Here is a 12,612-nt window from a genome sequence, read left to right as displayed (position 1 = left end):
CCGGCACACTACTAGAGAAGGTCAATTCAAAAGCAAAAATAATAAATCAAGCCAGCTCTGTCTATGGGGAAAAAGACATTTTTTGTTTGTTTTGTTTTTCAAGTGAGAAGGGAACAAAGGACAAAAGATGATGCTTCGGGCTGTAACGGAAATTGTGCCTAGAAAACTACAAAACAAAACAAAACAAAACAAAACAAAACTCTATTGCAGATTTCCATTCAGAGTGCTGTGATTCTATGTTTTGAAATAAAAAGACTTACAAGTATAATTCCTGATTTAGAGTCCATAGAGGGAGAGAAGGGAAGAGTTGAAGCTGGTTAGATGAGTTGTAAAAGTTCCTTCCAGCTATAGCTTCCACAATCCTAAGTTTCTAGACCTAAAGTTAGGTGGCCTCGAATAGAACCACAGACTGTTAGAACTTGGAAGAGAGTTTAGGGATCATCAGATCCAAGTATCTCATTTTGCAGATAAAGAAATTGAGGCCCCTATGTGGGGAAATCCCATACCCAGTGGAGTAGCATAGCCAGGCCTAGCAAAGCCATTGTGTCTTGACTCCCCTGGCTTCATACCTCCTCACTCCTAAAACTGCTTTCTCAAAGGGGTGGAATGAGTGGAATGTGAGAAACTGGAGTCGCTGAGTGCAGCCAGCTTGTCCTAATTGCTTGTGAAAGGAAAGTGAGATATAAGGCAATAATGACCTCACAAGGTTGTTGTGGGCCATTTTGTAAACCTGTTTGGTTAATGGAGAGAGTCATGGATTTGAAAACAAAGAGTTTCTAAATTCAAAGGTTGACTCTGCCCCTCACTCCCCATGTGGCTTTGATCAAGTCACCTTACATCTCTGGGCTTTTTAAGTTTTGTTGTATGTTAAATGGCAGCTAGATGGCATAGTAGATAGGGAACTCAGGAAGACCTGAGTTCAAATCCAGCCTGACACTTACTAGCCATGTGATCTTATGCAAGTCATTTACCCTCTGTTTGCCTCAGTTTCCTCATCTGTAAAATGGGGATAATAACACCTCCTTGTCAGAGTTGTTGTGAGGATCAAATGAGATAATAATTGCAAAGTACCTAGCACATTGCCTGGTATACAGTAAGCACTATATGAGTGTTAGCTATTATTATTATGAGGATGAAAAGAAATAACATTTGTAAAGCACTTAGCACAATGCTTGGTACATAGTAAGTGCAAAATAAATGCTAGTTATTATTATTATTATTAAATTAAGGGGTTGGCATAGGGGATCTCTAAGATTCCTTCCAGCTCTAAATCTCATTTTTAAGCCTTAAAGAGCCAAATAAATGGGTTGTTTTTATTCCTACCTGAGGACCGCTTTTAAAAGGGAAGGTAGACTATCCTAATCTCAAGGAGTTATATCCCCCTTTCTGGCAAGACCCCACCCCCAGACAAGCCTTTCCCCCTCTTCTCTTGTTTTTCTCCTGCTGCTGAGATTGAGGCTGGCACGAGGTACTTAAAGTCTGGGGCCTCTATCCCGGGGCTCGGCTCTGACATAGAGCCTTTGTCAGAGACGAGACGAGTTACCATGGCAGTGTCTCGAAAATAGAATGAGTCCAATATGCATCAATACCTGTACAATAAATAGAATAAAGTACTACTTATGATACATTATTCAGCTTCCACTGGGTAGTAATTTGTGCAGAGGGCTTCAAATAACCCTTTTTTCCCCTTTCATTTAATTATGGGAAAGCAATTTCTTAAATCGGAAGTGCATGATGATTGGATCAGAGTGAAGCTTGAGTAGCTGAGTGATTAAAAAGACAGGGGCCTTGGTCCAATTTGCTCAGGAAAATAAATGCATTAAAACTAGGGGGGTTCAGAATGACGTCCCAATGAGGCACAGCCTTGGTCAGGGCATTATAGCTTGGTTTTTGCCATCAACAAAATTCATGTGATTCAGAGTTAAAAGGGACTTCAGAGAATGTCTGGTGCAGAGGGTTCATAATTTGGGGCAGGGGGTCCTTTGTCAGATTTGTGAAATTTATGGACCCCTTCTCAGAATAATGTTTTCAAATGTATAGAATAAAATTCAAAGGATTACAAAGGAAGCCAATTATATTCAAATATATATATATATATATATAAAAATATTTTTTAAAAGTATCATGACCTCAGGTAAAGAACCCCTGAATTCTAATTGATCCTCTTGTTTTACAGATGAAGAAACTAAGTCCCAAAGAAAGGCAGTGACATGGCCAAGTTCACACAGTAGCAGATGTGAGACCCAAACTTATGGTCTCCTGGTTCCCACAGTGCTTTCCCCACTATTACTTCACTCTTGTCAACTGGAGGTTAGAACTCTGACCCATCAGCTCCCTAAGACCCTCTGTCTGAGTCTTATGGATCACAAATGCATGACTCCACTAACAAGATGTCATCCTCCTAAGCCTTGGTCAACTCTCCAGATGCATCCCCAATCTCTGAAACCCAATAAGGGCTTCAAAGTCAGTGTGCTGGGTTTCACTGTTCCAGTCCATCTCCTTGGGAGGAACCCTTCCCAAGCCTGTTTCAAGGTCCAAGTACGGTAAACTCATCAAGTTAATTATATTCTGATCTAAGAAGGTCTAACTGTGGGTGAGGAGTCTACTTCCTGTACCATGACCTCAGAAAAAAAATTTCCTTGACTTTAAAAAAAAAAAAAGGTCTCACAGGCATATATCTGAGGAACTTACTGAATCCTACTGAGACTCAAAAAAAAAAAAAGAAAAAGAAAAAAGTAAGGTATCTTGGCAGAAAGTGACAGATACAAGATTAATCCAGGTCTTCTGACTCCTAATTTTGTGCCCTTTTCACTATACATAGTTGCTTTCCTTTATTTTCCTTCTACAGAAGCTGCAGATTTTGCTACTATTTAATGCTACCTAATATTATTATTGTTACTATTGTTATTTCATTCAGTATAGCAAGATAACACACTTTGAGCGTCTTTAAGAATTGCTGTGGGCAACTAGGTGGTGCATTGGACAGAGTGCCTAGCCAGGAGTCAGGAAGACACATCTTCCAGAGTTCAAATCCAGTCTCAGACACTTACTAGCTGTGTGACCCTGGGCAAGTCACGTAACCGTTTGCCTCAGTTTCCTCATCTGTAAAATGAGCTGCAAAAGGAAATGGCAAAACCACTCCAAGCATCTTTGCCAAGAAAACCCCAAATGGAGTCATGAAGAGTCAGACGTGGACTGAAATGACTGAACAACAACAAAGGCAGGGCCTTCAGAACTTTGTCCCAGGGCACCGACCTTTAGAGGGCCTAGATGAGGTTGCAGTTCTTCAGTAGTATAGAAACAACCAAGCATAGAACCTAGTTAGCAAGAATAATTAGTTAAAAAAGGGACCTACCAGATGACAATGTGCTTCCTTTCCCTCTCACTTGTGCCACCCCCAGCATTTAGCCCCATGTTCAAAAATGGCTAGTTATGATTTGTTGTGCCTACAAGCCTTGGGAAAGTTTGGTTTTCTTTCTTTTCCTTCCATTGTCTTGTATATTACCAAAAAGGATTAAATGTACAGCCAAGGTTACATTTTCTAAATACAAAGATCTATCTCTCAGGATTACAGTGCAGAGCAGACAAATACTTTCAAGATGTCAGGGAAAACATAGGATTTAACTGATTGAGAATTTGATGACATATGGTACCTGCCTAACTTCATAACATTTTATGATTAGAAGTGTCTGACAGGTCCCAAACGCTTTCATAAGGTGGATAATTTCTTCAGTCTATGCTCAACTATAAATTCTCCTGGAAGAAGAAGGAAGGGAGGAGAGTGAGAATTTTCAGCATACAATAATAACAGCTAGCATTTATTCAGCACCTACTATGTGCTAGGCTCTGGGTAAGTCCTTTTCAAATATTATCTCCTTTGATACTCACATTGACCCTAGTAAGTGGGTGCTACCATTATCTTCCTTTTGTAGATGAGGAAATGGAGGCAGAGGTTAAGACCATTAAGTGAATTGGCCAGGGTTACACATCTAGTAAATGTGTAATACTGGATATGAACTCAGGTCTTCCTGAGTCCAGGTTCAGCTCTCTCCCTACTACCTCATCCAGCTGCCTAGGTATTTCCTGTATGTTTCCTGAGATTTTGAAATTTAGGCTAAAAATGTTCAAAAAAAAGCAATTTCCTCTTTCTATAATCCATATTGTCTCTCCTGATGGAATTAATCTCTTCAAGGGTAGGAACTGTTTCATTTTTGTCTTTTATTGCAAGAACTTAGCACAGTGCTTGGCCTGTAGTAGACATAATAAATGCTTGTTGATTTTTTGAGGCCATTGGGGTTACCTGGACTTGCCCAGGGTCACACAGCTAGTTAGTGTCTGAGGTAGAATTTGAACTCGGGTCCGCCTAACTCCAGAGCCAGTGCACTATCCCCTGCAGCACCTAGGGGCCTCTGAATAATCAATTCTTAATACAAATAGAGCTAGCTGTGTGTCCTTTTGTGATACAATGTTCTAATTACTCCATCCTTAGAGTCCTTAGATGGACCTTTTTTCTCTGTTGGAGACCTTATTTAGGAATTAACACCCAAGATTCCCATAGTGAGAATTTCCACCTAATTATCCTGTGACCCGGGCAAACTCTCTTATTTCTTTTGATTGATTGAACAAAGTATTTTTTCCCGACAAGGGCAAAGGTTATGCTTCTTGAGAGACAGTTTGAACCTAAAATGCTGAGTTTTTACTGGGCTAGATTCAACGGGGTGTGATGAGTAGATAAGAGCTGGCCTCAGCGTCTAGAAGACCTGAGTTCAAGCCCTGTCTCTGATACATCCTAGCTACTTGACCTTGGGCAAGTCTCTGTAAACTGTCAGAGCCCCCTGGATGATTCTCCAAGGCTATAAATTACAGAACAAGTGTTGATATGCATTGTTAGCAGACTTTCTCACTGGGATTTCTATAAACCAATGAAGGAGGAGGAAGAGGAAGAAAGAGGAAGAGGAGAAACAGCAGCAGCAGTAATAGCAGCAATAATAGTGATGGTGAGGAGGAGGAGGAAGAGAAGAAGGAGAAAGAGTATAATATACAAGTCTGATTACAAAAAAAAAAAAGAAAAAAATGTTCTGTTTCTTTATTCCACAGAAGTCAGAGGTAGAGGACAAGAAGATAATTGAATTCATTAGAGTAAAGAGGAAGAACTCCATGATCAATGACAGAATGATTGGGGGAATCTTGATTTATTATTGCTACCAAATTGGAACTGACTTGGTTATGTTGCTTTTCCACTCAGCAAAGTTCAGTGACTCTCACTCCTGTGCTGAGGGCTATACCCAGAGCATGGTCTCTCCCTGGGGTTTCCAAGCTCCCTACCCTAGGGCTTTCTCAGGGGAGCCCTTCAATTGTGCTGCTTTAGGACACAACAGAGCCCCATAGGCTACATGCACCCCTGGCTTGTCTCTAATCATACTGGCAGGCTGTTGGCTTATTTGCCTGTGCTAATGCTGACAGCATTGATGGCCCTTTTTTCCTATTGCCTGTGGGCTTCTGGCTAGTTCTTTGTGCAATTCTGTGATAGAAGAAATTACTGTAATTTCTCATTGGATTTCTTGATCATTATTTACTCCTGTGTGAATTTCAGGTTTTTGCTGGAGTAGGTATGTGGAAACTGGCCAATCTGCTTCTGTTCAGAAGTCCCTTGGAATGTAAGGCAGTATATGGTACATGATATTAAGTTAAACCTATTTTTCACCAAATTCATTTCCAGTTTTCCCAAATCAAGAGTCCCTTACCCAGTAGTTTGTGTTCCTGGGTTCATGGAACACTAGACTATTCATGCATACTTATTTCTAGGTTTTGCTTACCTAGTCCATTCTACTATTCTACTTTTGCACTTTTTTTATACATTAACCAAATAGTTCTAATAATTATTGTTTTATAATACAGTTTTATACCAATGCTAAGCCCTGCTCTTGCTTTTTTTCTTTTGCAACATCTCTTGATATTCTTGACCTTTTTATTCTTCCAGATGAATTTCATTCATTCATTCATTTGTTCCTTTATAAATTTTTCAAGATTCACTTAGCATTAGGTAAAGTGTTAGAAGTACAACCATAAAAAGCTAACATTATAAGGCACTAACTCTGACAGAGATGTGCATTTTTCTTTCTGTGTTGATGGGGTGACCTATTTTTAGGAATCTAGCAATTATGATTAAGCATTGGTAATAGTTTACTATCTATCTTAATGGATGAAAATAAATACTTATATATATATGTATATATATACAGTATGTATTAGGGTGAAGTTATATATCTAATATACATTATATAAACATATATATTATATATATAATGGCTAACGATATATATCTAATATACTATATATGATATATTACTATAATAGGTAAAGATATATATGTATACATACATATATATCTTTACCCTAATATATATTATATATCTATATATCTTCACTGTGTATATGTGGGGGGGGGGGTCTGTATCTGTGTGTATCTTCACCCATCCTTGGAGCCATGGGCTTTATTTTCAACATATGATTCTTGCTTTTCCACAATAGTGATTTCTTTTAATCTCTACTTAATTTCTTGCAGATTATAGGCTTTTGAACCTATGCTAATTTATATGTCTGTAATAAGGGGAAGACATAATGTTGAAAATCTGGCCTCACCATGTTAACTAATACAACATAAACAATGTCATCTTTACTCAGCTGGGAGGCTCTTCTGAAGCCTGAAAACCTACAATTAGGGTAAAATTAAAGAAAAAGAGAAGAGAGTGATGAAAGGTCATGCTGGCCAATGGTGTTGTTTGCTCAGTATACACAGAATAGACAATAGGACTTTACTAATATAGAGTAGAAGTTTGCAGATGGAGCCCAGACAAGGTGGAATAAAGTTCATACCCGAGCTTGGGATGTAAACATAAGCAGATGAATCAAATACTTGGAAGATAAGCCTGAAGAAGCTGGAACTCAGAGAAGGAATTGCTGACACAAATAAGAATTTGCCCTTTGCAACACAGTCCGTCCATGTGGAATTTAGGCAGTGTTCACTTGGCATTAAGTAAATTGCCAAATACACAACAGAAATGGTCTTTGGTCATGAAGGGTTCACATTGTAAGGCATTAAATATGACAGAGCTGTGCATTTCTCCTTTGGGGTTGAAGGGAGTAATCTATTCTTAGGAATCTACCAACTATGAGAAATTGGATTCAGGACAATATGGAGAGTATGCAGGGCCCTCACCTCTCTCTGTCTTGGAAATTTGAGGTCCAGCAAGGAACAATGTGAAGGAAGTCTTGAGGAGAAAGGCATTGTGGTATGGTGCTTTAGTGGAACAGTGGATTGAATGCTGTTCTTGGGATCAAGAAGACATATGTTTAAATTCCACTTCTGAAACACTAGCTATGTGGCCAGGTATAGTTACTTAACCTCAATGTCCCTTAAATACTTCCATAGAAGATAGTTCCCATACCAGGAGCTCTATTTCCCAAATGTGGGGGCACTAATTCTAGTCCACCAGAGAAGGAAATAGCAAACCATTCCAGTATCTTTACCAAGAAAGACCCATATGGGATCACAAAGAGTGGAACATGACTGAAAAATGACTAAACAACAACAACAATTCTAGTCCAGTTGTTAATCAAGGAAATATTTTTTTTTATTTTTAAATGAATTAATTTATATTTAGTTTTCAACATTCACTTCCATAAGCTTTTGAGTTTTAAATTTTCTCAGCCTCCCTCCCTTCCCCCCTCCCAAGACAGCATTCAATCTGATATAGGCTCTACATATATATTTTTATTAAACATATTTTCACATTGGTCATGTTGTAAAAAAGAATTAGAACAATGGGAGGAACCATGAAAAAGAAGAAACAAAACAAAACCAAAAAAAAGAGCAAATAGCATACTTCGATCTGCATTCAGACTCCACGGTTCTTTCTCTGGATGTGGACAGCATTTTCCATCATGAGCCCTTTGGAGCTGTCTTAGATCCTTGTATTGCTGAGAAGAGCTAAGTCTGTCAAAGTCAGTAATTACATAATGTGGCTGTTACTGTGTACAATGTTCTCCTGGTTCTGCTCACTTCACTCAGAATCAGTTCATATAAGTACTTCTAGGTTTTTCTGAGGTCCGTCTGCTCATCATTTCTTATAGCACAATAGTATTCCATTACATTCATATACCACAACTCAAGGAGATAATTCTTGATAATTCCTGATTCTTGAGGGGGAAATAGGCACTCTCTGGTCATTTGCTTTCTACATTTAAACCCTCATCTCTGTCCTCACCATGTTAAGGATATGTCAAGCCCATCCCATTCACCTCAGAAGTATGAGGTGAATGGGACGGGCCCATTCCTTCACTTCTATATCCAGGAGAATGTTCCTATTTCCAGCTCAAGAGGTGTGTCCCTAAAGGTTTCCTGGTGCTACAGATTAGAGTTGCTTCATTCAGACTAGAAGACACTCTCATCTCTCTTGGAAAGTAATTTTAAGCCGTAGTATCATAGATTAAGACCCAGAAAGTACCTGAAAGGCTATTTGGTCCAACCCTCTTATCTGACTTACAAGCCAAGACATCACCCTACTGATGTCATTGGTCCTCTTTGAGAACAAAGGACAGATGAGAATGCTAAGTCTCAAAGAGGTTATGTGACTTTCTCCAAGGTCACACAGGTAGTTAATATCAAGATTTTGATTTCAACAAGGGTCTTCCGTTTCCAAATCCACCTCTCTTGTATTTGACCTGTGACTTTGATGTCAGGAGACATTAATGATCTCCAGATTTAAGGATAGGTGTTGTTAAAAAAAAAATCAAAGAAAAGTATTCATTTTCCCTTGGGGCATTGTTAAATTCTGATTTCAGGAGGTAAAAGGTGTAAGCAAGCCTTAATCCAAGTAAGTTTTTAGAATCCCATGGATAAACCCCAATAGGAAAAGAGCCTCTGTTGCCACAATCATTTCAGAGGCTAACCTGTACCTCCATGGGTTTTAGCATTGAAATTCCACATTTTTTGCCCCTTCTATCATACAAAGAGAACTCCAAGTGGAAGATAATTCTGGAAAGTGGTTTTGTTAAGTCTTTTTGTAAAAAGTAAATGTTTTATTTTAAAAACTTATTGAACATCTATAAAACCAACTAAACTTACTTAGTGACTATTTACAGTTAAAGTAATTTCAATATGTCTACTAGCATAATAATTTTTAGTCTCAAGTTTCTTTGTCAATTCAATTCAGGAAACTATTAATTTTGCCTACCGTGTGCAAGACACTAGGTCAGGTACTGCAATGGAAAGACAGAAATAATAATGACTAATATTTATATAAATACTTTAAGGTTTGCAAAGTAGTTTACAAATACCTTATCCTCATGACAAAGCTGGGCTCTAATGTTATCCTCATTTTTTTGATTAGGAAACTGTGGCAGATGGAGGTTAAGTGACTTACTCAGGGTTACACAGATAGGAAGTATGAAACAAGATTTGGACTCACATCTTCCTGGCTCTGGAGTAGCTAGGTGGCACAGTGGATAGAGCACTGAGTGACCTGGAGCCAGGAAGACTCTTCTTCCTGAGTTCAAATTTGGCCTCAGAGATTTATTAGCTGTGTGAACATGAGCAAGTCACTTAACCCTGCTAGCCTCAGTTTCCTCATTTGTAAGATGAGCTGGAAAAGGAAACGGCAAAGCGGCCAAGAAAACCCAAAATGGGGTCACAAAGAGTCAGAAATAACTGAAATAACTGAACCACAACTTTCTGACTCAGGTCCCACATGCTGTCCACCATGCTGCCTACTGTCTCATGAAATGTGATGAGAAATGAAGAAATGAAATTTCAGGAGAGATGAAAAAATTCTTGCCTTCAAGGAGCTTGCATTCAACTGGGGTGATACAACATGAACACAAATGAGTAAATGAAAAGTAATTTCACGGGAAAGAGTGTTGATAACTAGGGGTATCAGCAAAGATCTTATGTAAGATATCAGCAAAGATCATCTTATGTGGCACAAGACTGCTTCACAGGAAGCCAAAAATTCTAGAATTTTAGTTGAGGGAGTAATACATTGAAGATATGGGGGAAACACCTGATAAAAGCTTGGAGACAGAAGGATGGAATGTTACAGAAGGGCCGAAGAGAAAATAGGACAGTTTGACTGGAATGGATAATGCAGGAAGGGAAATAATATAAAATAAGGCTGGAAAAGTAAGTAGAAGATATAGTGTGGAGGGTTTTAAATGACAGGCTGGGGATTTTGTATTTTATCCTAGAGGATGTTGTGTTTCATCCAACAGAGGGCTATTGAAGGTTCTGAAGTTGGGGAAAGGGGGGAGAAGTTGTGATGTGGTCAGATTGGTATTTTAGTATTATCAATTTTACATTGTTTTTGTGGAAGGGAGAGACTGGGGACAAGAAGACCAATTAGGAAACCATTGCAATAATCCAAGCAAGAGTTGACAAGGGTTGGGGCTAAGGCAGAGGTTGTATAAGTAGAGAGAAGGGAACTGATGTGGGAGATGGTGTGGGAAATAGAAACAATAAAACTCAGCGATTGATTGAGTGTAGGGGTTGAGAGAGAGGGAAGAGCCAAAGACTACTCCAAGGCTGTGACCCTGAAGCACTGAAAGGATGGTGGTGCCATCTACAGAAATGGAGATCTTTCTTTCTCAATCACTTTTCGCTTTTTTGCTGTTCAGTCTTGTCTGACTCTTCGTGACCCCATTTGGGATTTTCTTGGCAAAGATTCTGCAATGGTTTGCCACTTCCTTCCGCAGATCATTTTACAGACAAGGAAACTGAGGTAAACAAGGTTAAGTGACTTGTTCAGGATCATACAGCCAGATTCGAATTCAGGAAGATGAATCTTCTTGACTCCAGGCCAGGCACTCTATCCACTGTGCCACCTAGCTGCCCTTTACTTTTCCTCATATATATGCTTTAAAGAGAGAGGATGTTGAACATGTATTCAGTTTTTTGGTTCTACCTTTCTAGTGTGGTTGCTTGGCATTATTTTATAATGTTCTTTGCAAATTTCTTTGTAATACTTAGTGGCTTTAATTGCATCACAGTATTCCATCACTGAAATATTCCACAATTTATTTGGTCATTTCCTTACTAGTGAACATTTAGGTTTTTTCCAGGTTTTTCTTGCATATAATGCTGCTATGAAATCTTTGAATAGACAGTGATTTGTCATTGTTGTCCCCTTTGATAGCACTTTCAGAATACATAGGTTATTTTTAAAAATTCTTTAGAAGATTCCAAACCTAACAAATACTACTAAAATGCAAGTTGGATGAAAGAAGAACCATGAGAAAATAAGAATAAAGGAACCTCATTGTAACACAGCTGTTGTTTTTTAATAGAGAAGAATTCAATATGAAACAAGACATTCCAAAAAGGATTTCATTCTGACCCACCAAAAAAGACTTTATGATAAGGTGATGATACCACCTTTGTGGTGGCCCCATAACCTGGATATAAATAACATTGTAATTGAGAACCTCCAGCCAAGACTAAGTTTAAGTAAAGAAATACATTTGGTTTCTTTAAAAATCTAAATAGAGATCTAAAATTTCACTTAACCCCATCAATTGCACAAGATTATTGTTTGTCCTTCATTCTTGAAGGTGACCATGACATCAGGGAGGTGATGTCATGACATGTAAGTGAATTGGATTTAAGTGAGGAATGGCTGTGCAAAGTCACCGGCCTCACTTTCTCCTCCGGAGCCATCTGGGTCCAGTGGCAAGATATAGACCAGGACAACTGGAATGGCCCAGGATGCAGTGGGGGACCTTGGCCTTTTCAAGCTAAGGTCTTTAACAGGTCTCAGTTTGACTGAGACAGTACCCATTCAGTGATTAAGGCTTCATAAGAAATGAGAAATAAGCTCTTCCTCCTTCTCCTCCTCCTCCTTCTCCTCCTCCTTCTCCTCTTCTTCCTCCTCCTTCTTCTTCTCCTCCTCTTCCTCACCATCACCACCATCATCTTCCTCCTCCTCCTCCTGCTCCTGCTGCTGCTGCTTCTCCCCCGTTCCCTTAGAGCGGACCATCCTGGTGCCTCTTTGGTGAAGCTGTGGCTGAGGAGACCCCTGGACTCGCCATGGCTCATGAAAAGCCGAAGGAAGGCGTCAAGACTGAAAACAATAACCACATTAATTTGAAGGTGGCAGGGCAAGATGGTTCAGTGATGCACTTTAAGATTAAGAGGCACAAACCACTTAGTAAACTAATGAAAGCCTATTGTGAATGACAAGGTTTGTCAATGAGGCAGATCAGATTCAGATTTGATGGGCAACCAATCAATGAAACAGACACACCTGCACAGTTGGAAATGGAGGGTGAAGATACAATTGATGTATTCCAGCAACAGACAGGAGGTGCTTACTAAAAAGAGAACATGCAACTCTACTCCAGAATTGTGCTCCCAAGGAAAACAATACGTTCACAATTAGAAAGTCAAGATTTGGTTCATCCACATCCGGACTAATGCAGTATAGTTTTCTCTCTTCTTTGATTCCCTTCCCCCATTCCTTTATTGTACATGAAGTAACTGGTGTATGTACGCAGGCATAATGTATATTTTTTTTTAACTAAATGGCCGATGGTATGATATGATCAACATCAAATGGAGAT

The 12,612-nt window shown here is 39.1% G+C and overlaps 1 pseudogene; it reads left to right on the top strand.

The window, feature by feature from the left end:
* Nucleotides 1-12,079: 12,079 nt before the first annotated feature.
* On the top strand, nt 12,080-12,367 carry LOC114025991 (annotated as a pseudogene).
* Nucleotides 12,368-12,612: the final 245 nt, after the last annotated feature.

This window comes from Vombatus ursinus, unplaced genomic scaffold (assembly GCF_900497805.2).
Source record: "Vombatus ursinus unplaced genomic scaffold, bare-nosed wombat genome assembly UNPS02014832.1, whole genome shotgun sequence".
Taxonomy (NCBI): Eukaryota; Metazoa; Chordata; class Mammalia; order Diprotodontia; family Vombatidae; genus Vombatus; species Vombatus ursinus.
The sequence above is the reverse complement of the archived record's forward strand: the minus strand, read 5'-3'. Positions and strand labels throughout refer to the sequence as shown.